This window comes from Prionailurus viverrinus, chromosome A2 (genome assembly GCF_022837055.1).
Source record: "Prionailurus viverrinus isolate Anna chromosome A2, UM_Priviv_1.0, whole genome shotgun sequence".
Classification (NCBI taxonomy): domain Eukaryota; kingdom Metazoa; phylum Chordata; class Mammalia; order Carnivora; family Felidae; genus Prionailurus; species Prionailurus viverrinus.
The window spans coordinates 4,756,242-4,781,163 of record NC_062562.1 but is presented as its reverse complement, the minus strand read 5'-3'; the positions used below and the strand labels follow the sequence as shown (position 1 = coordinate 4,781,163).

At 51.2% G+C, this 24,922-nt stretch overlaps 1 long non-coding RNA gene across 2 annotated transcripts; it reads left to right on the top strand.

The window, feature by feature from the left end:
* Positions 1–117: 117 nt before the first annotated feature.
* On the top strand, positions 118–24,922 carry LOC125160796 (uncharacterized). 2 transcript variants are annotated; one of them, XR_007150376.1, is made up of 6 exons: positions 118–290; positions 804–935; positions 2,490–2,631; positions 12,744–12,847; positions 23,554–23,747; positions 24,194–24,922. It is a non-coding gene; the product is annotated as an uncharacterized LOC125160796 (long non-coding RNA). The 2 variants fall into 2 exon arrangements; XR_007150375.1 differs by lacking the exon at positions 12,744–12,847.

Sequence of the window (24,922 nt, the reverse complement as noted above, 5' to 3'; positions counted from 1 at the left end):
CCCCGGCGCGCGCGCCCATTGGCCGGCGTCCTCCACGGTGCGCTTCTCATTGGCCGGCGTGCCTGTCTCGGCGCCCAGGGGCGCGCGGCGGAGGCGGGACTTCCGGCTGGCGCCGCCTGCGAAGGGCTCGGCGGCCGGCGGAGACGCGGGTGGCCGGCGATGGCCGCGGTGGGGGCCGGCTGGGGCCCAGCCCACGGAGGCCGGCGGAAGGCGGTGGCCGAAGAGCCGCGCCCCTTGTGGAGCGCATGCTGTGTGACCCGCGCCTGTCTTTCCCGCCGCCGCCCCGCCAGGTAGTAATGGTCAGCGCGCCATGGCTGTGGGGACAGGACCCGGGTTCGAATCCCGACCCCGACGTTTCCGCACTACGTGCCGTTGGGAAGGGACTGACGTCACTTCTCCGGGCCTCAGTTTCCTTATCTGGTATGGTGAGGAGGTGGAGCATGGGACGTGGTCAGCCTTAATTCAGCGTTGACTACTGGAGCTAGCGGGTTCCCAGAGGCCCAGCTCAGCAGTTAGTCATTAAAGTTTTATTGAGTGTCTACTATACGCCAGTCACTTGTATGGGCAGCGAACAGGCAAAAATGCTAGCCCCAAATGTTAGCCAGGGGCGTGATTTAAATTTTCTAGTAGCTGTGTCAGGGGAAAGAAAAGTTAAAAACAGTTACTTTTAACGATGTGTTTTATTTCAGTCTGTGCAAGATGTTCCTTCTACGTGTAATCAATATAAAAACTTAAGAGGTCTTTTACATCCTTTTTTTCTTTTCCCCCACAAGTCTCTGAAATCTTGTATGTCTTACACGTAGGGCCCATCTCAGGTTCGACCGGCTGCGTTTCAAGAGCTCAGCAACCACGTGGCTCCTGCATTGGACCCTGCAATGCTAGCTGGGGAGACAGAAAAGAAATGAAGCGGATTCCCCATCAAGTGGTGGAAAGGGGTAAGAAGAAAAAGTACATTGGGGAAGGGGAGTATGGGGAATGCGGGGGTTGCCCTTTGAAAGAGGGAGGTGGGGAGGGTTGAGAAGATGGCAAGTGCGGAGGGATCGCAGGAATTGAGCAAGTAATTATGCCATTCGTTGTTTAGTGCCTTGTTTGGTAGAACTTCCTGCAGCGATGGGCATGTTCTTTATCACCGCTCATTTAGTAGCCATCAGCTCCAGGTGACTTTGGGGCACTTGACGTGTGGCTGGTGCCACCACAGCATTGGATTTTTAACATTCTTCATTTTTACTTAATTTAAATTTAGTACCATAATAAATAAATTAATTAATTTAGTGACATAGAGCTTGCGGCTCCTCTAGTGGATGGCGTGGATTTAGTAGAATGTGGTGGCGTATTCTCCGAATCTGGTGCTGAATCTTCATGTGCATTCTTCTGTGTAATCCTCACAAAAGCTCTGTGAGATGGGAGTTTTTTGGTTTGTTTTTTAATTTTTTTTTTTTTTAACGTTTATTTAGTTTTGAGAGAGAGACAGAGACAGAGACAGAGCACGAGCAGGGGAGGGGCAGAGAGAGAGGAAGACCCAGAATCCGAAACAGGCTCCAGGCTCCGAGCTGTCAGCACAGAGCCTGACGCGGGGCTCGAACTCACAAACCGCGAGATCACGACCTGAGCTGAAGTCAGACGTTTAACCGACTGAGCCACCCAGGCGCCCCCCAGCTTATGCATTATGTGATTATATCAGTGTGATCTCTAGATATTTATTTTATTCTCTGGGCTATAACCCAATACTACTTTATTTTATTTGAATTATTCCAGCTTTGGCCATTGAGGGTGCTTTCAGTTGGCTCCTGTGGTTCCTCGACACATTCCCGTCTGTGTATTTGGTTTGGGGTTTTTTGGTTTTCTTGGGAGCACTTCCTTACTCTGGTACTACAGGCTGCCTCGGGTTTATCTCACATATTTCCTGCCCCAGTCCTAGAATCAGTCATTTCTCCCAGCCTGGTTCCTTTTATTAGAGAGTAGTGTTAGAAACCAAGATCTGGGGGCACCTGGGTGGCTCATTCAATTGGGCGTCCGACTTCAGCTCAGGTCATGATCTCGCAGTCTGTGGGTTTGAGCCCCGCATTGGGCTCTGTGCTGACAGCTCAGGGCCTGGAGCCTGCTTCCGATTCTGTCTCCCTCTCTCTGCTCTTCCCCTGCTTTCACTCTGTCTCTCTCTCTCTCAAAAATAAATAAACGGTAAAGAAATAAAAATAAGATAAAAAGAAACCAAGATCTGGGCACTTGGAATGCTCATTGCTACTGGGGTGTTGTTTCTTTTGGGTCATCGAAAGTTTTTTTTTTAAAGTTTATTTTATTTATTTTGAGAGAGAGAGAGAGACAAAGTGTGAGCAGGGGAGGGGCACAGAGAGAGGGAGAGAGAGAATCCCAAACAGGCTCCACATGGTCAGCAGAGATCATGACCTGAGCCAAAATCAAGAGTCGGATGCTCGACCGGCTGAGCCACTCAGGTGCCCCTTAGGTCATCGATACTTCTTAATCACCCACAGTGTACCCGGTGCAGATGCTCAGCCCTGGGGATACAACAGTGACCATGCTAGAACGGGCATCTGCCCTCACGGAAGTCCCAGTCAACCTGTGGGTACAGGCTTAAGAGGGCAACTCTGACATCGACTGGGTGTGCAACCTTGGGTAAGTTATTTAACGTCTCTGAGCTTCAGCTTCTGTGAAATGGGGGTGATTATAATACTTTGTGAAGGCACTGGGAGAATTAAATGAAATCACCCACTTTTAGACCCTTTGGAACAGAGTGTGGCATGAAGTACTTATTAAATCCTATTCTTGTTAACAGTGATGAGAAATCACACAATGACTATCACTACAAAATTTCAAAATAATTACAGTCTGCAGAGGTTCAGAGTGCCAGCAAAGCATGTAGCAGGAGAGCCCGACTTCATTTTGGAGTGACCAGGGAAGACTTTCCAGGTCAGTGGGGTTGCAGCTGAGTCAGGAAGGGTAGGTCACCAGGCAAACAGGGACAGAATGTTTCAGGCAGCAAGAACAGCGAGTGCAAAGGCCCTGAGGCAGGTGGGAACCTGGCACACTTAGGAACTGAGAAAAGGCCAGTGGTGGAGACAGGGGCAGGAGAGGAGACTCATGGGCTGGAAGGGGCGAGTCACACGGCCTGGTGAGCGTGGCGAATCGAGACTCAGTCTGAAGCGCAAGGGACGTGACTTGTCCAAAGGCACATGACTCGCAAGGACAGTCACGATTGGAACCCAGGTCAGCTTGGTCTCAGGGATCTTTATTTTCTTGGTCTGAATTTAAGGTAGGAAATTCTCGCTCTGGGGTTTTGTTTGTTTGGTTTTTGGTTTAGGTAAGAAGCGTAGTTTTGGTTTTTAGGGGTTGGAATCTGAGTACACTCTAGCTACCAAAGTTCTAGATTCTTCTTGGTGTCACTTTAAGTTCGGAGGGCCCGTGAGGTCAGGAGACCCAAAGATAACTTAGCCTGCACCCCCGCACTTGAACACATCACTCCCTGAAGGAGAGGAGGACATGCAGACATGTAAGTCCAGCCAGGGTGACGGGATAGGCACAGAGCCACCTCGTGGAGGGCAGCGTCCAAGCTGGAACACAGTGGGAGCATGTGGGACGTGGGGTTTCTGGATGGAGGGGCCCGAGGGCAAGAAGGCACGATCATCTGTCTTGGGGGATCTGTTAGGGAACGGGAACCGTCAGGAGTGCTGGATGCAGATTGTGAGGTGGGACTAGATGCCAGTCTCCAGCTTCGGAGGGCCCTGGCGAGTCAGGCAGAGATGGGATTTTATCCTGTGGACCAGAAGCTGGCAGATTATAGCTCAGTTCAGCCTACACCTGGTTTTGTCGGCCTGTACGTAAAAACGATGCTTCCATTTTCAAGTGGTTGAAAAGATAACGAAAGAGGAGGTCCCTGCTGGCTCAGTCGGTGGAGCATGTGACTCTTCGTCTCAGGGTCATGGGTTCAGGCCCCACGTTGGACGTGGAGCCGACTTAAACAACACCAGAAGCAAAAGCAGAATAGCATCTTGTGACACGAGGAAATCACAGTTTGCTTGTCGCCATCAGGTTTGATACACAACGACGCCTGTTGTCTGCATGTGGCCCACGGCTGCTTTCCGGCCATAACAGAAGCAGATTTGCTCAGGCAGGGCCTGCGTCACGGCTGTGCAAACTGTATAATCTCATAGGGCTCTGCACTTCTGTCCCCGTGTTAAAATTCTTTTTTTTTAATAATGCTTATTTTTTGAGAGCGAGAGAGCATGAGCGGGGGAGGGCCAGAGGGAGCGAGGGAGACAGAGAATCCAAAGCAGGCTCCAGGCTCCGAGCTGTCAGCACAGAGCCCGACGCAGGGCTCGAACCCGTGAACCATGGGATCATGACCTGAGCCAAAATCAAGAGTCGGACACTTAACCGACTGAGCCACCCAGGCACCCCACTGTTCTAAAATTGTTAATAACACACGAATAAGAGTCCCCTCCTTTTTATCTTGCACTGGGCCCTGAAAATTGTGTAGCCAGTCCTGGTAACGGAGGCCAGATGGCCCCCAAAGCCTACAGTATTTACTGTTGGCCCTCTTCAGAACAAGTATGTGAATTCTCTTATGGTGGACAGAATAACAGCCCCCAAAGATGTCCATGTCCTAATCTCTTGGCACCTATGACTGTGTGACCTTACCTGGCAAAGGGGACTTTGCAGATGGCATTAAGGATCTAGAGAGGGGGAGATTATTGTGGATGATCTGCATGGGACATGTAATCACAAGGATCTTACAAGAGCGGGGGAGGAGGATCAGAGTCAGAGAAGATGTGATGACAGAAGCAGAGGTCAGAGTTCGGTGATCCCGTTGCTGGCTTTGACGGTGGAGGAGGCGCCTTGAGGCACAGAATGCAGGCAGCCCCTAGAGGCTAGAAAAGGCCAGAAACAGATTTCCTCCTAGCACTTCCAGAAGGGCTGCAGCCCCGCTGACACCCTGATTTTAGTCTGGCAAGACTGATGTCAGACTTCTGACCTCTAGGACCGTAGGAGAATAAATGTGTGTTGTTTCAAGCCACCAAGATCGCAGTCATTCGTGACAGCAGCCTCAAGGAACCAGTACACCTGCCATAGGCAGTGAGCATGTAAAAGAATTTGTCCTGTAGCCAAAGAGAAATGTATGTATGTATGTACGTTTATTTTGAGAGAGAGAGAGAGAGAGAGAGAGAGAGAGAGAGGGAGAGAGAGAGAGAGAGAGGGAGGGAGGGAGGGAGGGAGAGAATCCTAAGCGGGCTTTGTGCTGACCTCATCAGAAGCTGTGACATCTGAACCATTTACAGGGTTCCCAAAGTGGGTGGGGGCTATTTTGGTGCCATAAGAAATGGGTGTCGCTGTCCAGTGAGCCGTTCACTGGTCAGCTCCCAGAGCCGAGGCACCAAAGCAGATATTTGTTCTGAGAACAGAGGCCGGGCAGGCCTGGACAAGCCCAGAGAACCTTCGGGCACTCATGCACTTCACAGCCCCAACTCCGGTCTGATTCCATCTCGAGTACTGAGTAGGTCAGTTGTGTAAAGAAATAAGCTATATTTCTTCTCAGGCAGCAGCATTTATTTTCAGGTGAGCCACGGTTTGGAGCTCAGGTCCCTGATCATTTCAGAATTGGAAAACCAGGTAGCCAAGGCTCCTTCTGGGTGTCGGTGCCCTGTGGTTCCCATTTGCGCACATTTCTGACCTGGAAGGCCCGTCCCTGGAGCAGGCATAGAGATGCGGGGCTGTCTTTCAGGAACCACTGTGCTAGTAACTTCCCTGCGCCTCTGTTTGCTTCTTAGTGAAAGGCAGGTGGCAGCACCTGCTCAGGGACACAGGGGGAGCGGGCACTGGGCAGAGCACGTGGCGCCGTTAACGCCCCAAAGAGCAGCACGGCCCCGCTTCTCGTCTGAAAACCGCGGCTCCTCAACCGCCACCACCTGAGATAACGTGGGTCACTGACCTGGGCGAGCTTGGCAAGTTTTGTTTTCCAGAACGATCTCTCTGCATCTGACTGACCTGTAAGCATTCCCCTGCAAGAAGGGCACTGGACGCTTTATCTCTCATCAGGTCAAAGGCTAGGAAAGGCCCTGTAGCTCTGGCTCCCGGGGTCACGGAGTGGCCTGGCCTCCCCTCTTGTCCTGGCGTATCGCCCATAGCGATCGCTTTCACTTCCAGGTGTATGCACTCGGTCACCCGCGTTTCTACAGTGACCTGAGTAGCCACTCTCACTTTTGTTTTTCATTTTTAAGATTTCTGATTTTTCCTTTCTGTGCCAAACGAGGTCTCTTGCTTTGCCTGTAGATGTTTCACGTGTATTTGTTGGGTTTTCTGCAGTGATTTTTGTGAATGTTTCTTTTCTTTTCTTTTTTTAAATGTTTGTTTATTTTTGAGAGAGAGAATGTGAGGGGGTTAAGGGCAGAGAGAGAGGGAGACACAGAATCCGAAGCAGGCTCCAGGCTCCGAGCTGTCAGCACAGAGCCCGACGCGGGGCTCGAACTCGTGAGCTGTGAGATCATGACCTGAGCCGAAGCCAAACGCTTAACCGACCGAGCCACCCAGGCACCCCTCTTTTATTTTTTTAATATTTCTTAATGTTTATTTATTAAAAAAATTTTTTAATGTTTATTTTTGGAGAGAGAGCACTAACAGGGGAGGGGCAGAGAGAGAGCAAGACACAGAATCTGAAGCAGGCTTCAGGGTCTGAGCTGTCATCACAGAGCCTGACACAGGGCTCAAACCCATGAACCACGAGATATGTGAATATATGTGTGTGTGCATACATATATACATATACGTATATATGTATTTTATTACTTATTTATTTTGAAAGAGAGGGAAGGAGGGGCAGCGAGAGAGGGAGAGAGAACCCCAAACAGGCTCCGTGCCATCAGCACAGAGCCCAGTGCAAGGCTCGATCCCATGAACCATAGGGTCGAGATCTGAGCCAAATTCAAGTCAGACGCTTAACCAACTGAGCCACCCAGGCGCCCCTACGAACATGGTTTCCACGCTCTTGGGTGTACAGCCAGCAGTGGAATGGCTGGGTCACATGGTAACGCTATGTTTAACTTTTTAAGAAACAACCAGGCTGGCTTCCCTGATCTTGTCTTTATAAATGAGCTGGAGACTTCGTGCTCGCGAGTCACTGGCAGGGAGGTAGCCTCTGCGACGCTTCTCCAGCCTTGTTCTTCCTCCAGCTCACAGGGAGCAGGCCAGGGACTCACGTACTCGCCGCAGTCCACGTGCACGGTGCCTCCCACCCGCCCCTGACGAGCTGGGGCAGGAGCACCAAAGGATGGATGTTTCTGTTACCAGGTTCTGCCCCCCCCCCCCCAACACTCACACTCCCTGTATCATAAAAAATCTTCAAACCTCCCAGCTCCCCAGACAAAATACCCAAAGCACACCCAGCAGCCTTTCTCGGAGCGCTCTGGGCACCCTGAACTCTGTGTCAAGAGCCAGTTGTGTGATAGGAACAAGCCAGGGGTTATCAGTCTATTAAAAGCTCACACAAATCGATAAGAACCAAAGGAGCAAAGATCAAAAACAGTTCGCAGGAGGGGAGAGTCAACAAACCTCAGAGCAGCTCTCCCACCGAGTTGTCGAGGCCCAAGGATGAGGGCTAGTCCAGGTGAAGATCATGCCAGAACCCCCCACGTTGGCTCTCTTCGGGGGCGGCACCCCATTAAATTGGGAAGACACCCATTTTAAGATACCTGCGCAGCACAGAAGAGGGTTCATATTCTGCCCCTGTGGTCGTACCACTCACAGTGATCCTGAGTCACCCGTGGAAGGGCTGTCTGCAGGAGGATGTTACTTTTTCTCCTATAAATTAAAAAAAAATTTTTTTATTTTTGAGAGAGAGAGAGAGAAAGCTAGAGGAGGAGGGGCGGAGACAGAGAATCCCACGCAGGCTCTGCACTGACAGCACAGGGCCCGACATGGGGTGCGAACTTGGGAACTGCGAGATTGTGACCTGAGCGGAAGTCAAGAGTCGGATGCTTAACCGGCTGGGCCACCCTGGCGCCCCCCGGAGGACACTTCTCGTGGACTTCAGTGACTCACCTTTGGCTTGGCATCAACCTGAATGCCCAGAGGTGAGGCTGGCTCGGTGAATTGCACGTCCGCTAGAAAAGACAGGAGGCCTGCAACCGTATGGAATAAGAGGGGCTCCCCGCCTCCAGGCGGACCACTGTGTGGATGCAGTTCAGTCTTCACAGTCAGCCTCTGAGCTGGGTCCTCTTAGCCCCATTTTACAGAAGGATCAAGTGGGCGCAGGATCACACGTTCCCAGAGATCGGCAGAGAGGGGCCACTGGCTGGGACCGTGGTGCTAAATAAAGAGCTCATGATGTACAGGAACAAGGTGGGGCACAGAATCGCACCTGCACTGCACGTGACCCTCCACCCCAGGCTGGAAAAATGAGGGGGAGAGTAGGGCACGGGCCCAAGGGGATGGACAGTAGGAAAGACCAAGTGGGATGCAGATGAGAGGTGGGTGGGGTCTAGGAGAGAGGAGCGTCCGGAGGAGAAAGTTTGCATGGACCACTGTGGAGAAGGAGAGCTCAGCTGGGTGGGGGGTCATCGGCTCATGGTGGCATCTTGGGGGGCGTTCTTTCCACTCCCCCATTCAACTGGGGCCCAGTGGCTTAAGATGGTTGAGTTTAGAGGGAAGGACCCTCCTCAGTGCAGTTAAAGCACCAGGTCCACACAGGAGAGTGGAGAAGCCATGGCCATGGAGGAAGGGTCTGTCTTGATCTTTGTTCCTTCCCCACATCCGTAGGCACCCGATACGCCGCTGTCTCAGGTACGTCCTGGACCCTGGACGTAGTGTTTGCTCTGGCGGCCATAACCAGGCAGCCCGGTCTGAGTGGTTTATGAACAACAAATTTATTTCCTCGCGCTGAAAACATCAAATAAATGTTTTTGGTTGTATTTTTAAAGATTTCATTTTTGAGTCCTTTGTACACCATCCTGGGGCTCAAACCCACAACCCCAAGATCAAGAGTCACACGCCAGGCGCCCCTAAATAAATGGTTGATACTATTATATGTATCTGATGGTATGTTTTAAATACAGTCTTCTTCTCGTTTAAAAAAATATTTCCTCCTGGTTCGTTCTGGAGGCCAGAAGCCCAAGATCCAGGTGTGGGCAGGGCTGGTTTGTTCTGAGGCGTCCCTCCTTGGCCTGCAGATGGCCGCCTTCCCCCCCCCCCCCACCCCCCTGTGTCCTCACACGGTCTTCGGTGCGCATCTGTGTCCTAATTTCCCCTTTTTGTAAGGACACCAGTCATACTGGATCAGGGCCCACCCTGATGGCCTCATTTTAACTTGATCACCTCCTTTAGAGGCCCTCTCTCCAAACACAGTCACATTCTGAGGTCCTGCAGGGTGGGGCTGTGACACATGAGTTCCGGACGTGGGGACACCATTCAGTCCACAACACTAGGGAAGTGTGTGATTTGTGCCACAGCCCCCCGGGTTCCCGCAGGGGTTGGCCCAGGAGCTCAGGCGGCCCCTCGTCATCCGTGGGCACCGCCCAGCCTTCCACGCTTCAGGAAGCAGGATTCTGGGGCTTGGACACCCCATTCTCTGTGGATGGGGCTGACCTGGGGCCCCGGTGGGGGGATGGGGAGCCATACATCAGGGACTCCAGCCCAGAGAGCAGCCACATGGAAGTCCACAGAGGCCGGCCAGATTAGCTACGGGCAGCAAGGAGTAAAAGTGGGGTCCGGCCATCTTCCCAGAGCAACCCTCCTATCCCCAGGAGCAAGGGTCTTCTCGGTCTCACACCGAGGGGAGCCCCCATGGACACATGCTGTCCTTCCTCCCCCTCTCTGTACTGCTGCATGGGGGCTTGCTCGGCCCAGACCTCCGCCTCCCTCCTCCCTGGCCAACATGCCCCGTCCCTTCCCCTAGAAGGGCAGTAAGTCTGTCCCCCTACCCCCACCACCATGCCACGAAGAAAGCAGCGGTGAGACCCCCGGCACGGGGTCTAGCTCAGGTAAGCAGTCACCAGCATGAGCCCTGCTCTTCCTGGTCACTGTGGCCCCTTGAGGGACCGGCTGAGTCTTGTCACGCCCACTGCCCAGCACAGGGCCCGGCACCCGGCAGGTGTCAAAGGTTTGCTGGCCGAATGGACAAGAAGCAGGCCCTTCCAAGACCCTAGCCTGGGCTGATCGTGTTCTGGCAGGGCCTGCCTCTAGCCCCGCCCCCACCAGCAAATCAGGCCCCCGAAGCTGGGGGCCCTTGCACCCCTGCCCCGGCCCAGTGACCACACATCTGACTCCAGGGCTGTTGCTGACTGTGTTACAGGGCAGCAGCAACAAGGAGCTGGAGGGGGACAGCTCACCCCCAACTCCCTCCTTTTGTCCCGGGTCTGTCACCTGCTGCCCTGTGCTGCGTGAGTGAACTAGCTTAGTCCCCACCCAGTGACCAGTGTCCTTAGCACACCATCTGCCTCCCTTTCCCAGCATGGGGACCCAGAGGCCAGGGCAGTCAGCCTGGGGAGGGATGGGGTGGGGAGGGGTGGGGAGGGGTGGGGTGGGGTGGGGTGGGTGGAAAGCACTGCTCCTGTTCCATCCTCTTCTTCCTGGGCCTTCAAATTCCCCAGCTAGGAGTGTCCAACCCACTCAAATGTACCCAGTGCAGGCCAAGGGTCAGGAGAAACTGAAAACTGCTTTTCTCAAGAAAGGCGGGACTGGTGTCAGAGGCCAAAGGTCATGGAGCAGAAACCCTCCAAGAGGGTGGTGGAGCCCCTCGGGGTTTGGAGACCTGGCCAGGAGACGGGCTAGTAGCTGTGCTGTAGGGGCACTGGCCATTGGGCCAGAGGATTCTTTGTGGTGAGGGGGCGTCCCTCCTCTCCTGCTGTGACAACCACCTCTCTCTCCAGACGTTGCCAGGTGTCCCTTGGGGGCAGAGTTGCCCCGGGTGAGAATCCCTCACTTTGCAGAACTGAGCCTGGAAAGGGGTCTCCCTTGCCTGGCTTCTCGGGCTGATGTCAAAGGCCCTCAGATCACATCTGGGTGACCCACCATGTTCCAGAACTGGGTCCACATATCCCTTCCCTGAAGAAGTGTTTCGTGGGCACCTGTCTCAGAAGTGTGACCCCCATGGGTGCTGCGGCAGGCAGAATAATGCTCCCCCCCACAAGATGTCCATTGTCCTGATCCCCAGAACCTGAGAATATGTCACCTTACATAGCAAAAGGGACTCTGCAGATGTGGTTAAGGCTCTGGAGATGAGATGATCCTGGATTATCCAGGTGGCCCCATGTCATCACAAGGGTCCTGAGGACAGGGAGGCCAGAGGGTCAGAGAAGGAGAGTGGTGACAGAAGCAGGCTGCAGAGGCAGAGACCGGAAGGTGCTTCGTGGCTGGCTTTGCAGGAGGAGGAAGGCCATGAGTCGGGGCGTGCAGGCCACTCTAGAAGGCGGAGGAGGTGAGGACACAGATCGGCCACAAAGCCTCCGGGACGATCTTGGCCCTGCCAACACCTTGATTTTAGGACTTGTGCCCTCTAGGACTGCAGGCTCATAAATCTGCGTTGCTTTAAGCCACCGTGGCTGAGGTCATTTGTTGTAGCCGCGACAGGGAACCTGGATAGGTGTGCACTCTGGAGCCGGAGCCAGGAGGGCCACTGGGCGGTCGGGCTGGCACCTGCCTCTCTTGGGGTACGAGCTGTGTTGTATCCGGAGGCTGCTGTCTCTCCCACTAGATGCCAAAGACTCGCGTGAAGGTTGGGGGTCAGGGCTTGGGTGCATCAGGCTTTCTCAGGCTGAGAACACTGAGATGATGGCAGACAAAATAACCATGTTTTTCTCCCACCCCACACCCCCAAAAGTTACACCTAAAAAGACCAAAAAGCCCCAGTCTTCGCTTCACGTTGCAGACTTTGAAAGGCTTCCCATGTTTCTTCCAGGTGTCCCGGGCCCAGTTCTTTTCTCCCCCATCCCCAGGAGGAGACATCTTTGACTTTTATAGCCAATGTCAAAGGGCAAGTGAATTTTGCATCCAGGGATTCACAAGTGGATACACGGCCCGTGAGGCACCAACAGCCCTTTCATCAGCAGCTAAAATACCAAAGGGGGGTTGTTGTGTGGCCTCATCCTGAGCCCAGAGAAAGGGATCAGGGACAGAACCTTGAGAAAATGCTCTTGTCCCAGAGTTGACGGAGGGGAGGGGAGAAGGACGCAAAGCAGGTGTACCTGTGCAGCAAAAGCAGGCAGGAGCCACAGCGGAGCCACCAGGGGCCTGTGAGCCAGGAGTCCAGAAGTGGGAGGTGATGGGGACAGTGAGGCAGGAAGGGTCAGCGAGGCCGCGCTTCTTTGGGTCGAGGAGACCAGAGACACATCACTGGTGTTCATCCACTGCCGAAGGGGGCGGCTGCAGAGACAGGCGAGAGGGGAGAGTGGGCAGTGAGAGCCGAGGGGTGAGGACTGTGTCAATTCCAGTTTTTCTTTTCTATATTCTGATGCTTTGACATCTTGGGGCCTCGCTGCTCCGGGAGGGACCGCCCTGCCCAGGCCGGGCTAGTTCCTAGAGATAACACAGCCCTCGCCTGCCACAGCACCTATGTGTGCAAAGCAGCCAATCAGAGCCCCTGTCTAGCAGGTGGCCTCGTGCCAAGAGGCAGGGTCCACTTGCCCTGATCTCCCCGGGGCCAGGTCCCCGACAACTAGGCTTGCCCCTCCACCCCAGAGCCCACCGAGATGATTCAAAGTAGCCAATCCCAAATCTGTCCACCTTGCCTTTTCGTCCTGTAGAAACTACAGTAAAGGCTCCTGCCCACGTCTCTGCCTCCTGCCAGCCCCTGGTGCTTCCCCGTGGGGCCCTGCATGGTGTGCTGTGTGCCCTCCTCGTGGGATCTGTGAGTAACTGTTTAAAAAAAGTTTACTTATTTTGAAAGAGAGCGTGCACACGAGCAGGGGAGGGGCAGAGAAAGAGGGAGAGAGAGAATCCCAAGCAGGCTCCACTCTGTCAGTGCAGAGCCTGATGAGGGTCTCAGACCCACCAAACTGTGAGATCATGACCTGAGCCGAAATCAGGAGACGGGCGCTTAACCGACCAAGTCACCCACCAACTGTCTTTCCGATGGCAACTGTCTCTTGATCTGTTGGCCTCACCATACCTGAATAATAATAAAACCAACATTTAAAACACTGAGGGACAGATCTGTCACTGGAGATGGGCAGAGAGGAGAAAACGGGGTACAAAGGAGGCAGGGGGAGTGGGTGCTCGGGTCTCTTTGTCTCGGTGACGCTGGAGGAGGGGCACTGATCGCTCAGCTTGAAGCCCACAAGAGCTCGCGCGTACAGGAGGTGACCCAACGGGTCCCATCATCCAGACTCGGCACTCGCAGGACTCCCCGTCGGCTTTGGACCCGTCGGCACACCTTAGCCCTCTGCGGGCCCCACCCCTGGAGCCCCTGGAGGACCAGGCCTTGCCTCCGTGCTGGCCGGCACTGGCCGGCACCGGCAGGCAGCCTCGGAAGAAGCTGCCACTCACCTCCGGACACAGCCCCACCCCGCGGCACCCAAACACACGCCTGGTGACGGGCCTCCGTAGGCAGCCGTGGGAGAGACGCGTAGCAGCTTCGGCCGAGCACCAGGCCGCCCAGCCGCCCAGCTGCCCAGTCCTGACTCCCTGCTGCGGTCAACTCGGGTGCAGCCTGGGGCCCCGCGGGGCTTTCGGGCTCCTCGGCTGACCCGTCCCTTCTTTTTTAACCGAGGGACCGCATAGCCCAGTGGCCCGGGGGGGTGCTGGCGTACTGCAGTCAGCCCTGACTCCTTGGGCACGTGACCGACTCCGCTGTCACATCGATGGATATAAAGTTCCTCAGGACGGGACCCGGCATGTAGCCAGCCGGCCACCTTGCACTCTGGAACAGTGCCTGGCACGTGACAGGCACTCATGAAGCAGGTGTGGTCCTCAGGCCGTCCCAGTCCAAGAGTCCTGACCCCTGCTGGCAGTGCCCTTGACCACGCCAGGGCCCCTGCCGTGCAGATCCAGGGCTGCGAGGCCACCAGCCCTCCTAAGCCACCTGCCGTGACTACGACAGTGTCCCCCTACTCCAGGCCCCCCTGCGGGACCCGGAGGCTAGGCCTGCCAGCGGATCCACTCGGAGCCTTGTGCCTCCCGCATCCGCCCATCCACAGCCTTGGCTCTGAGGAACGGTGACCCGATCGATCTTCCTCGCCAACCTCACGGTGGGGGGGGGGGAGGGTGCTGAGGAGCTGGTGGAGCTTCAGGACCCACGGGGTGGCCGAGCCTTCCTCAGGGTGCCGGGAAACCGGACTGCGGTGGCCGGGAGAGCAGGCTGGACACGGAGGCGCGTGGGGTAGGCTCGCAGAAACGCGTGACCCGCTCACAACCAGAGCTGCGCAGAGCGGTCCCCGCGCAAATGGCCGAGTCACTCACGTAACTGCGCCGAGAGAGTGAAATCCGCCAAAGAGTTGGTGGCCACGTAAGTAAGCAGCTTGCGCCAGCTGGGGCCCCAGAGCCCCTGGGTGTCTTTTTGATGAGGACGCCCCGGGACAGTGCCGCTAGCCGAGCCTTCGGTGGGCCTCCCCACGGCCGCGCGAGTGGCTTCCGTGCCAGGAGGCGTGTGCCCGCTGTGCTTGTCCTTCCCTTTTCTCTCTGCTGCAGGGGGACGTCCACGTCACCTCTTTTACCCTTACCGTTCTTTCAAAGAAAGTCGTTGGCTACCCCTTCCCCCGAAGCGAAACGAAACAGAAACCCCTTGTTCCCAAGGAACCGCATGTGCCTGGTGTGCCCCGTCTGGGGGTTCCTTGAGGCGATGACAAGGCACTGGCCTTTGTCTTGCCCAGTTGCAACTCTCTCAAAGCAGGAAGGGACTGTGTGGAAGGTCTTCCTTGAGCGCACTGAACGCAGATGAGCAAGGTGCTCCCACGGGGGGGGGGGGGGGGGCAAGATTACAGCTGGGACAAACAATAGGTGTGCGGAAAGCCTGAGAGGAGTTGCTTGGGAGGAGTTACTTGGGGGGGAATTACTTGGGGGAGTTATTTGGGGGGGAATTACTTGGGGGGAGAGTTATTTGGGAAGTTACCTGGGGAGGAGTTACTGGGTTGGGGAGTTACTTGGGAAGAGTTACTTGGGGGAGAGTTACTTGGAGGGGTTACAGCGGGGGGGGGGAGTTACTTGGGGGGGTTACTTGGGAGGAGTTACTGGGGGGTAGTTACTTGGGGGAGAGTTACTTGGGGGAGGCGTTACTTGGAGTTACTTCGGGGAATTACTTGAGGGGAGAGTTACTTGGGGGGAGGAGTTACTTGGGGGGAAGCTTACTTGGGGGAGTTGCTTGGGAGGAGTTACTTGGGGGAAATACTGGTTTTGAAAAGCCTCCCATGCCCAGGTCCGGATGCATGCTCAGAAAAGACTGTGGAAACCCCTAGGTGTTCCCCCCATTCAGGCTCACCACAAGCAGGAAGTAAAGACCAAGGCAGATTGGTAAACAACCTGGCTTGGTGTTGCAGGAGCGCCCCAACCCAGACTAGTCTGCAAAGAACAGGAAAGTACGTTGTCTCCTTTCCTCTCTTCTCTCCTCTTTCCTTTCTCCCATTCTCCCCTCTTCCTCTTTCTCGCCTCTTCCACCTTCCTCCTTCTCTTCCCTCCTCGTCCTTCCTGTCTTCTTCTTTCAGGCATTTAAGAAAGTTCTGTCCAACAATTAGCTGATTAGAAGCCAAAGGAACTGACGCTTCAGAGACCACACACAACAAGAAATACAGTCTTTAAAAAATATTTTAGAAAAGTCATGGGCATCCCAGAGGCAGGAGAGAAAAAGAGAAAGACTATTCAGAGACACCATGGCTGAAAACTTACCAACTTTATTTTTTTTTTAATTTTTTTTTCAACATTTATTTATTTTTGGGACAGAGAGAGACAGAGCATGAACGGGGGAGGGGCAGAGAGAGAGGGAGACACAGAATCGGAAACAGGCTCCAGGCTCTGAGCCATCGGCCCAGAGCCCGACGCGGGGCTCGAACTCACGGACCGCGAGATCGTGACCTGGCTGAAGTCGGACGCTTAACCGACTGCGCCACCCAGGCGCCCCCCAAAAAACTTACCAACTTCAATAACGGTCATCCATCTGTGCAAGCAGCTCAGCGAACTCCTAGCAGGATAACTGGAAGAGATCCACACCAGGACATTATAATTGAACTGTTGAAAAATAAAGACAAAGAGAACCTGTCAAGTAGCGAGAGAGAAGTGACTCATTACATACAAGGGGTCTCCAATCAGTAACAGCAGATTTTTCACCGGATGTTGTGAAAACAGTGAATGACAGTTAAAGTACTGAACGAGGGGCACCTGGGTGGCTTAGTCAGTTAAGCATCCAACTCATGATTTCGGCTCAGGTCATGATCTCATGGTTCATGAGTTCAAGCCCTGCATCAGGCTCTGTGCTGATGGCATGGAGCCTGCTTGGAATTCTCTCTCTCCCTTTCTCTCTGCCTCTCTCTCTCTCTCTCAAAATAAATAAACGTTAAAAAATTTGTTTCTAGAAAATGAAGTGCTGAATGAAAAAAAAAAAAAAAAACCCTGTCAACCAAGAATTCTGTCTCTAGTAAAACTATCCATCAAAAATGAAAGAGAGGGGTGCCTGGGTGGCTCAGTTGGTTGGGCAGCTGACTTTGGCTCAGGTCATGATCTCAGGGTCCGTGAGTTTGAGCCCCACGTCAGGCTCTGTGCTGACAGCTCAGAGCCTGGAGCCTGCTTCAGGTTCTGTGTCCTCCCATCTTTCTACCCCTCCCCTGCTCACACTCTGTGTCTCTCTGTCTCTCAATAATACATGAATGTTAAAAAAATTAAATAAAAAAATGAAAGAGAAATAGAGATATGCCCAGATAAACAGAAGTTAAGAGACTCGGTGTCTGGCCTACCTACCCTACAAAAAAAAAAAAAAAAAAAAAGGACTGAAAGGAGTCCTTCAGGCTGAAATGAACACTAGCTAGCAACTCAAAGCCACATGGAAAATAGCACCGGAAAGACAACTACATAAGTAAATATAAAAGCCGGTGTTCTTGTACTTTTAGTTTGCAACTCTTTTTCCCTCCTGTGTGATTTCAGAAACAAGAGCCTAAAGCAAGAATTGCAAAGGTATGATAATGGGAATGGAATATATCAGGATGTAATTGTGACAGTAACACTATAAAGGGGAAGAGAAGCAGCTGTACAGGAGCAGAGTTTTGTATCCTCTTGAAGCCAAGCTGGTATTAATTCAAACCGGAGTGTCACAAGTTGAAGATATTAATTGTAATCTTAGGTAAATGGTAAGAAAATAACTGAATATAGACAGAACAGGAAATGCGGGAGTCAAAATGGTACACTGTAAAAAAAATCAATGAAATGCAAAAGAAAGTAGTAGTGAAAAAATTAAGGAAAAAAATAGGTATAAGACATACCTTTGTTTTTTTTTTTTTTAATTTTTAAAATTTTTTTTTTAAATTTTTTTTTCAACATTTATTTATTTTTGGGACAGAGAGAGGCAGAGCATGAACGGGGGAGGGGCAGAGAGAGAGGGAGACACAGAATCGGAAACAGGCTCCAGGCTCCGAGCCATCAGCCCAGAGCCTGACGCGGGGCTCGAACTCACGGACCGCGAGATCGTGACCTGGCTGAAGTCGGACGCTTAACCGACTGCGCCACCCAGGCGCCCCCATACCTTTGTTTTTTTAAGAGCTTATTTATTTATGTATTTTGAGAGAGACTGAGACCGCATGAGGGGGGAGGGGCAGAGAGGGAGACAGAATCCCAAGCAGACTCCCTGCTACCAGAGCAGAGCCCGGCGTGGGGCTCGGACTCACAAACCATGAGATCACGACCTGAGCCGAAATCAAGAGTCAGATGCTTAACCGCCGGACCCACCCAGGGACCCCTATTTTATTATTTCTTTTAAAGGTATGTCTGACACTGGGGCACCTGGGTGGCTCCGTCGGTTAAGCACCTGACTCTTGATTTCGGCCCAGGTCACGATCTCACGGTTGATCAGCTCAAGCCCCACGTCCAGCTCAGTGCTGACTGTGCAGAGCCTTCCTAGGATCCTCTCTCTCCCCATCTCTTTCTGCCCCTCCCCTGCTTGCACGTGAACTCTCTCTGAAACAAATAAGGTTAAAAAAGAAAGCAAATAACAAAATAGCAGGAGTAAGTTCTTTCTTATCAGTAATTACCTCAAAGATAAGTAGATTAAACCCTCCAAAGAAAAGGCAGACAGAGGAGAAAAGAGCCTGACCCAGCTATATACTTTCTACAAGAGCATCAGACACAAAGATCCAAAGACACAAATAGGTGGAAATGAAGAGTGGGGAAAAGAAATTCCATGTAAATCGTAATTAAAAGAGAGCTGGCATATTTATAGTACTATCAGACAAAATAGACTCTATGTCAAAAATTGTTATGAGAAACAAAGAAGAACGTTACTTGCTGATAAAAGGGCCAGTTTATTAAGAAGATACAATAATTATAAACACATACATACCAGGGCACCTGGCTGGCTCAGTGGGTGGAGCACGCGACTCTTGGTCTCAGGGTTGTGGGTTCAAGCCCCATGTTGGGTGAAGAGAGTACTTAAAATTTTTTTTTAAAAAATGTTTAAAAATAAAAATAAATAAACATATATGTACCAAACTATAGAGCCCCAGAAAACATGAATCAAACATGGGCAGCATGAAGGGAGAAATAGACCCTTTTACAATAATAGCTGGTGACTTCAGTACTCCATTTTCAATATTGGTTGTAAGCAGACCTAACAGATGTATTTGGAACATTCCAGCAAACAACCGCAGAACACACATTCTTTTCAAATGCATGCAATACATTATCCAATATAGGCCCTATGTCAGGCCACAAAACAAGTCTCAATGAATCTTAAAAGATTGAAATCAGGGGCACCTGGGTGGCTCAGTCGGTTAAGTGTCTGACTTTGACTCAGGTCATGATCTCACGGTTTGTGAGTTCGAGCCCCGCGTCAGGCTCTGTGCTGAACAGCTCAGAGCCCGGAGCCTGCTTCGGATTCTGTGTCTCCCTCTCTCTCTGCCCCTCCCCGGCTCATGCTCTGTCTCTCTCTCAAAAAACAATAAAAAATGTTTTAAAGGTTGAAATCATGCAAATTATCTTCTCTGACCACAGTGGAATGAAGCTAGAAATCAGTGACACAAGGAAACCTGGAAAATTCTCAGCTACGTGGAATTTAAACACTTTTTCTTTTTAATTCCTTTTAGCATACAGCGTTCTCTTAGTTTCAGGTATACGATATAGTGACCCAACAATTCTATACGTTATTCAGTGCTCATCAGGATAAATGTATTCATAATACCCTTCACCTGTTTCACCCACCCCCACCTCCCCTCTGGTAACCACCAGTTTGTTCTGTGTAGTTAAGAGTATATTTCTTGGTTTGTCTCTTTTTTTCTTTGTTCATTTATTTTGTTTCTTAAATGCCACATGTGAGTGAAATCATATGGTATTTGTCTTTCTTTGACTTATTTTGCTTAGCATTATACCCTCTAGCTCCATCCATGTCATTGCAAATGAAAAGATTTCATTCTTCTTAATGGCTGAGTGATCGTCCATTGTATATACATAGGCCACTTCTTTTTTTAATGTATCTTTTAACATTTATGTTTGAGAGAAAGAAACAGAGTGCGAGCAGGGGAGGGGCAGAGAGAGAGAGAGAGAGAGAGAGAGAGGGAGACGCAGAATCTGAAGCAGCCTCCAGGCTCTGAGCCATCAGCACAGAGCCCAAGGCGGGGCTTGAACCCGTGAACTGCGAGATCATGACCTGAGCCAAAGTCAGATGCTTAACCCACTGAGCCACCCAGGGGTGCCTACACCACTTCTCTATCCATTCATCCATCAGTGGACATTTGAGCTCTTTCCATAATTTGGCTATTGTAAACAGTGCTGCGACACACACTGGATTGGTGTTTTCCTATTCTTTGGGTAAATACCCAGCAGTGGAATTACTGAATCATATGCTAACTCTATTTTTAATTTTTTGAGGAACCTCTATACCGTTTTCCACAGCGGCCGCACCCATTTGCATTCTCACCAACAGCGCACGAGGGTTCCCCTTTCTCCACATCCTCACCAACACCTGCTGTTTCTTGTGTTGTTGATTTTAGCGATTCTGACACGTATGAGGTGATACGTCATCGTAGTTTTGATTTGCATTTCCCTCATGATCAGTGACGTTGAGCATCTTTTCGTGGATCTGTTGGCCATCTGGATGCCTTACACCACACACTGTTGAACACCAATGAGTCAAAGAAGAAATCACAAGGGAAATTAAAACATACTTGCAGATGAATGGAAATGAAGACACAACAAAACAGTGCTTGGGGGGCGCCTGGGTGGCTCAGTCGTTTCAGCGTCGGACTTCCGCTCAGGTCGTGATCTCGCGGTCCGTGAGTTTGAGCCCCGCGTCGGGCTCTGTGCTGACAGCTCAGAGCCTGGAACCTGCTTCGCATTCTGTGTCTCATTCTCTCTCTGCCCCTCCCCAACTTGTGCTCTGTCTCTCAAAAATAAATAAATGTAAAAAAAAAAAAAATCAACAAAACAGTACTCAGGGAATATAAGTGCCTACATTAAAAAAGAAGACAGATCTCAAATCAATAACTTCACTTTATACCTTAACTAGACAAAGGAGAGTAAGCTTAAGCCCAAAGCTAGGAAATAATAAAGATTATAGTGGAGATAAGTGGAATAGAGAATATAAAACAACAGAGAAAATCAACAAAACCAACAGTTTTATGACAAAATTGACAAACTACCTAGGGTAAGGAAAAAAGAGGAAATAACGAAAATCAGAAATGAGGGACACCTGGGTGAGTCCGACTCTTGATTGCGGCTCAGGGCATGACCTCACAGTTCGTGAGTTCGAGCCCTGCATCGGGCTCTCCACTGGCAGTACAGAGCCTTCTTGGAATCCTCTCTCTCCCTGTCTGTCCTTCCCCTCATGCTCTCTCTCAAAATAAATAAACAGACATTTTAAAAAATTAAATAAAATCAGAAATGGAAGTGAGGACAAAACTCTGGATCTCACAGAAATAAAAGTTTGCAAGACAATTCTATGCATAACCAAATGCCAACAAATTAGATAGCCTGAGTGCAACAAACAAAGTCATAGAAACAAACACCAAAACTGACTCAAGAAGAAATAGAAAATTTGACCAGTTCTATGTGCTACCCTAGGGACTCCCCCCAACGCAGTAGCTTTTCAAACTCTTTTCAGAGGCCCAAGGGTCGCCACCCATCTGGGGTAAATGGGGTGGGGTGGGTCACTATATTGTATACCTGAAACTAAGAGAACGCTGTATGCTAAAGGGAGTTTTTTTTTTTTTTAAGTGTTTAAATTCCACGTAGCACTCTATATAATAGCAATGAGCCATTGACAAGGAAATGGCAAGATTCCATTTACAATCGCATCAAAAAGAATAAAATACTTGAGAATAAGTTACAGTAAGGGAGTACAAGACTTATGGCTGAGAACTGCAAAATACGCTTAAAGAATTAAGGGGCGCCTGGGTGGCGCAGTCGGTGAAGCATCCGACTTCAGCCAGGTCACGATCTCGCGGTCCGTGAGTTCGAGCCCCACGTCGGGCTCTGGGCCGATGGCTCAGAGCCTGGAGCCTGTTTCCGATTCTGTGTCTCCCTCTCTCTCTGCCCCTCCCCCGTTCATGCTCTGTCTCTCTCTGTCCCAAAAATAAATAAAAACCATTGGGAAAAAAAAATTAAAAAAAAAAAGAATTAAAACCTAGGTAATTGGAAAGACCTCTCCCCGTCCATAGAAGACGTAACATTGTCTACAGATTCAGTGCAATCCCTATCAGAACACCAATGAACACTTTTCAGAAATGGGAGAACAGACCCTAAAATTCGTATGGAATTGCAGGGGACGCTGAAGAGCCAGTCAAAAGGGAGCCAAGGGCCATCTTGATGGGAGCGGGACCAGCCCCTTTCCTCCTGCCACCCAGGCAGGACTCCGTCAGAACCCACAGCTCCCTCTGGCTGCTGTCCTCCCTCCCAGCAGACCCAGCCTGGCGCTGCCCCTCACTCGGCCCCGAGTCCTGATGTCTCCACCTCACCCGATGGTGAGTCTGGGGGTTGCTGGGTCAAATGCTGTGCAGAACCCCTCACCCACCAAAAGAAAACAGATGAAAATAAGTAGGGCTGTGTGGTTCAATCAGGGGTTTGGGGGGATTTTTTCTTTGTGGGGAGGTTTTTGATTGCTGATTCGATCTCTTTGCTAGCCCTTTTCAGATTTTCTATTCTTGAGTCAGATTGGGTAGTTTGTTTCTAGCAATTGGCTCATTTCATCTGTATCGTCTAATCAGTTGGTGTGTAATTGTTCATAATGTTCTCTTCTAATTCTTTTTAAAAACTTCTGTAAGGCTAGTAGTTGTGTCCCCCATTTTCTTTTTTTAATATCTATCTATCTATCTATCATTTATTTATTGTTACCGAATCTTTACGTTCCACACGGGACTTGAACTCGCAACCCCAAGATCAAGAGTCACGTGCTCTACCAACCAAGCCAGCCAGGCACCCCTCCCCCATTTTCATTTCTGATTTTAGTTATTTGTTTTTTTTCTCTTTTCCGGGTCCCTGTATTGTGTCATCTCAGCATTCATCAGATGCCACTGTAAAGTCATTGTTAGAAAAATAAAACTAAAACATCTCCATGGCAGTAGGGACTAAGTCTGTCTTGTCAGGTGTTGTAACTACTCAACTTGGCACCCAGTAGATCTTGGTAAACATTTCCTGTATTTCTTGCTGTTTAGAGCATGGAAAGGGTCTTCCTCCAGCCCTCATGGGAAGACAAGCGTTAATCTTTTTTTTTTTTAATTTTTTAAAATTTTTATTTATTTATTTATTTATTTTTTAAAACTTTTTTAATGTTTATTTATTTTTGGGACAGAGAGAGACAGAGCATGAACGGGGGAGGGGCAGAGAGAGAGGGAGACACAGAATCGGAAACAGGCTCCAGGCTCTGAGCCATCAGCCCAGAGCCCGACGCGGGGCTCGAACTCACGGACCGCGAGATTGTGACCTGGCTGAAGTCGGACGCCCAACCGACTGCGCCACCCAGGCGCCCGTAAAATGTTTATTTTTTAACAAGAGGGAGACAGAGCGGCAGAGAGAGGGAGACACAGAATCCGAAGCAGGCTCCAGGCTCTGAGCTGTCAGCACAGAACCCGATGGTGGGGCTCGAACCCACGAACTCGAGATCATGACCGGACCCGAGCTGAAGTCGGACGCTCAACCGAGCCACCCAGACGCCTCGACAAGGTGTTAGTCTTGAGGCTACTCTTTCCCGGACCCATGTCGCCACACTGCGTCTTCCACATGACCTTGGCAAAGCTCAGATACAGGGCTGACCGCAGTCCTCCCCTGGCTAAATCCCTCAGCAGCTCCCCAGTGCCTTTTCGAGGAAGGTCACCCTTCTTGGCTCGGTACACGAAGCCACGAATAGACTGTCTCCTCCCGCCCCAGCCAGCCTACACTTGGCAGGTCCCTCTGGCGTCCTGCTCTGACCTCTAACACCTGCTTGCCCTTCAGGTCTCCCTTCTCTCTGGAGCCCTGGTGGGGTGCCCTGTGCATCCCGACAGCCTGTGTGTGGACGTTCCTCTAGAATGCAGACCGTGCATCCTGTGAAAGTCCCCCCGGCGGTGAGCGTCACAAGGGCACGGTACATCTATTATCTGCCCTCTGTCTCCAGCTCTCTGCACATCACTTGGCATTTGCTTTAAAATGTAGGTTTTATGCCTATTCAGGGGTGGTGAGGCCACTAGACCAGGAGACGATTGTCATGAAAAAGATACTTTGCTACTCACAGATGTCAAGAGGAGGGGGCACGCCGTCCTCACAGGGCCACAGGGGGAAGCACCGTGTGGTGCTTGGCCAGGAGGTAGAGGGAGTGAGGGGAAAACGTGGGTGAGAGCCTGTAGTCTGGTGTCCGCGGGAGGGAATGGGTGAGGCGGCCCGTGCGGCTCAGGACTGGCTACTTTGCATAATTTCCGCAGGCTCCGGGGTACAGGGTTTGTCTCTTAGTGGTCTGACACCTGGCTCTGGGGTGATCAGGGCCGGGGACAGTGGCCCTGAGTGTGAGAGCCCCATAAAGGAGAGGGTCTGGGTGCGGGCTCCGGACTGGCCGCTTTGCCTGCGGAAGGTGCACTCACGAGTCATTTACTCTCTCTAGGATCTGCCAGCCCCGGGAGGGGCACTCAGTCCTTCCGTGATCAGGTAGGCGCCAGCTGTCAAGACGTCCTGATACACAAGACATGCTTGGAGCACAGAGGATTTTCAGGGCAGTGAGGTACTCTGTATGAGGCCATAATGATGGGTACAGGTCATCAAGCATTTGCTCAAACCCATAAAATGTCCAACACCAGGAGTGGACCCGAACGTAAACTATGGACTTTGGATGACAATGCTGTCAGCACAGGCCCGTCGATGGTAACAAATGCAGCCTTTGGTGTGGGATGTTGATAACCAGGGAATATCCATTTGGGGCAAATATCCATTTGGGGCAAAGGGTATATGGGAGATCTCTGTACCTTCCCCCCAGTTTTGCTGGGAAAATTGAACTGCCCAGAAAAAAAAGTCTTAATAAACATAAGAAAGAATCAGGACAAACTTATGGCCTGACGGTTATCTGTGGCTAGAACCGCACTGCTCCCCAAGGTTAGCCGCTAGCCACCACATGTGGCTATTTGGCATCTGAAACGTGCTACAAGTGTGCAATCAAGATCTACTATGCCAAAAAAAAAAAAAAGAAACGAGGGAATGTCTCACAAATCATCCTTATTTGATTGCCTGTGGGAATAATATTTTTATAGATATGGTTAAAGAAAATACAGTACTAAAGTTTAAAAAAAATTTTTTTTAACATTTATTTATTCTTGAGACAGAGAGAGACAGAGCATGA